General features: G+C 38.5%; 1 pseudogene; it reads right to left on the bottom strand.

Annotated features, from left to right (window-relative positions):
- Positions 1-365: 365 nt before the first annotated feature.
- Positions 366-3,145, bottom strand: LOC124094165 (olfactory receptor 1-like; annotated as a pseudogene).
- Positions 3,146-3,626: the final 481 nt, after the last annotated feature.

Raw genomic sequence — 3,626 nt, 5'->3', positions numbered from 1 at the left:
ATAATATAGCATCAAACCTTTTTTTTTTTTTTTTTAAGGACAGCTGAGAGTTTTGGAGAAAGATCTGACCTTCAGATAAACTAGTGAGGTCAGGAGACTATATGAAAGGAATGGATTTGAAAATCATCAGAGGAGACAATTAAGAAAAGGAACGGACCAAGGCCAGAAAAAGTCCATGTCATGGTTATGCTAAAACTAAAAAAAAAAAAAAAAAAAACAATGGATGCTATCCTTCATTTGGAAGTGAGAGAAAATGAAAAGGATCTTCAGTCTCTAATCTTACACAGCCTTAATAACTGACCCACTGCATGGCCTGGAAAGTGTTGAACTTCATAGATGTTAGTTTGAAAATAAGTGATAATATCTTCTCTGTTTCCTTTGAATTGTCACGGGGGTACAATAAAACATAGAAGGATCCTTTGCAAAGTAAAACTACCAAACAAAACAGAGGTAACTTTAAAAACTAAAATTTTCCCAAAGCCTCTAACTTTTTGCCCCATCCTGGGTCAATAAATTCTAGGGTTCCTGGATTAGTTAATTACAAGGGAACACAAAATTGTTCAATGACACTATTGCACAGCAGATTAGAAAAAATTTATTGTCAGGACAGGGAATAAAAGACAAGGTAGACATGAAAATAAATAAGGGGTACAGAAAAATTAGGAGATAAAATGATGACAGAATTTGTGCTGGGATATTATGTACAAGATCTTAGAGCTTTGCTGGGAGATTGAGATATAGAGAAGTTACTGAGTATCAATATAAGATTATGGAGCACTATTTAAAAATTGTACCATAGTCAAACCAGATTTGAGATAACATTGAAAGATCTAGGAATAATTTAAGGAATGTAAGAACTGGAAAGCACATAAAATGTAGCTTTCACCTAGGCTTTTCACAGCATCACCTGGGAAAGACAAGGAAGAAGGCAAAGTCAGGTCCCAAAACGACCTTTCATAGTTCAGCACTCAGTTAAATCTTCTTTCTTTTGCCTGTTGAACAATAATGTACTATGTTACTTCAACTGAAGTTCCCATGGTGAGGGAAAATTCTAGGAAAATATTTCAATATTCATATCAATGTTAATGCTAATGAAAAATTATGATAAAACTGTTTTATACTCAGAAGAGACTTTTCTTCCTACAAAGGACCCGTCTGAGGGCCCCCTTTATGTCTGTTCCTCAGGCTGTAGATGAAGGGGTTCAGCATGGGAGTCACCACCGTGTACATCAGAGCCATGACAGTGTCTTTCACAGTAGAATTATTAGCTGATGGACATAAGTAGAGACCAATAATTGTTCCATAAAACAGTGACACCACAGAGAGGTGGGAGCCACAGGTGGAGAAGACATAGTAGATACCACGAGCAGAAGGGACCTTGAGGATGGAGGACACGATCTTTGTATAGGACAAAAGAATGAGTAAGAATGGGATGACAGCAAAAATTCCTCCTACAACAAATATCACCAACTCATTAACACGAGTGTCAGAGCAGGCCAGCTTGAGCAGGGCGGATATTTCACAGAAAAAGTGGGTGATCACATTGTCTGCACAGAAGGATAATCTGGGAAGAAGCAGGGTGTGCAACAAGGAATAGAATGTGGTCAGCACCCAGGAAAACACCACCAGGGAGAGACAGAGCTTGGGGCTCATGATGGTGGTGTAGTGCAGCGGGAAGCAGATGGCCACATAGCGGTCATAGGCCATGGCCACAAGGATGAAATTCCCAAGGTGTCCAAAAAAATGAAGAAGTAAATTTGGGTCAGGCAGCCTACATAGGGGATGGATGGAACTTGACTCTGCATGTTCTGTAGCAATTTGGGCATGGTGACACAGGAAAAGCAGAGGTCAGAGAAGGACAAGTTTCTGAGAAACAAATACATGGGTGTGTGCAGATGGGAGTCCAGGCAAATGAGGACAATGATGAGGAGGTTCCCCAGGATGGTGGTAAGATACATGGCCAGGAACAGGGCATAGAATAGGTTTTGGTGCTCGGGCTGGATGGGCAGGCCCAGGAGGAGGAACTCTGAGATGTGAGTTTGGTTTTTTTTCATTATTGTCTGTCTCCAATACCTTTAAGAGAAATAATAAGGTCCTTTAAAAACCCAGTGAAAATGATCATGTTTTTCTCATACACAGTCTTTATGTGTTCTACACTAGTTGATCTCACCATCATCATATTAAGTATCATCTTACAAGTGTCCTTAATTTCTATGATCATGTATTACTGCATCTCACCCTCTTTTAAACATGTCCAAGTAGTCATTCTTTCCTAAACACTTATCTATTTGCTTCTATCACAAAAGGAGTGTTGGATTTTCTCTTACCTCTATTTTCATCCTAAGGAACTATAATTGGTTTCTGATTTATAATATCTTAGAGTGATAGTCCTCAAATATTTTGTTAACCCTATCTTCTTGTAATTCTATGTGTAACCCTAAGAACATCTCATTTATGCCAAATATGTAGATTACCATTTAAATTAAGACAGAGATGTTTCACCCACAGAACTCTGTATGCCATTGCTTAATGGTCCTCTTCCCTTGGATGTATCATCACAAGCATCTTAGGCTCAACAGGTTCCTAATGAAACAGCATGTTGTGTTGTTGCATCCATACTACTCTCCTCCTCTTTTAATCTCTCACTTTTCAGTAAAAGGAATGCAGGATCCAATCAGAAATCTGTGAACTTCACTTCTTTCATTCTTCTCTGTCACCATCAATGCAAATTGAATCTACCACATCCCATATATTCTACATTTTATTCCTCTGCTACTTCCTCTACTTCTTATCACAAAACCACATTCCTAGACCTTTGTGATATCTAATCTCATCTGGACTATTTATTTTATTTTTTTCCACAATCAAAAACTTTAATTGCATTTGTGTTTTAAAAGTAATATAAGCACGTCACACAAACGTAGAAAATAGAGAAAAACAACAAAAGTTCCCATCACCCTAACAGCCCCATCATTCTTTTTTAATTAGTTGTTCAAAACATTACATAGCTCTTGACATATCATATTTCATACATTTGATTCAAGTGGGTTATGAACTCCCATTTTTCCCCCGTATACAGATTGCAGAATCACATCGATTACACATCCACATTTTTACATACTGCCATACTAGTGTCTGTTGTATTCTGCTGTCTTTCCTATCCTCTACATCCCCCCTCCCCTCCCCTCCCCTCCCATCTTCTCTCTCTACCCCATCTACTGTACTTCATTTCTCTCCCTTGTTTTTTTCCCCTTTCCCTTCACCTCCTCTTGTATGTAATTTTGTATAATGATGAGGGTCTCCTTCCATTTCCATGCAATTTCCCTTCTCTCTCCCTTTCCCTCCCACCTTTCGTCCCTGTTTAATGTTAATCTTCTTAATTATATCAAGATTCAAGTCAGTTCCCTGTTTTCCATACCTTAAATATCCTCCTTCAATATGCTTCATTCACACTGTGTCATTCTGAGATGGAAATTGGATCATCTCTTCTGATTCATGATCTGGGATATTTTCATTGCTTTTAAGATCAAGGTGAAGTTTCTTCTGAAGGGTACAAATGGTGCTTCATTATCTGAACTTCGTCTCCCTCCACAGTCTCATCTGGCCCCCAAGTGATACAAGTCTTC

Source organism: Marmota monax, unplaced genomic scaffold, assembly GCF_021218885.2.
Source record: "Marmota monax isolate L192 unplaced genomic scaffold, Marmota_monax_Labrador192_F-V1.1 WCK01_AAM20220418_F8-fsc00873, whole genome shotgun sequence".
Classification (NCBI taxonomy): domain Eukaryota; kingdom Metazoa; phylum Chordata; class Mammalia; order Rodentia; family Sciuridae; genus Marmota; species Marmota monax.
This window is presented reverse-complemented; position numbering and strand designations above follow the sequence as displayed.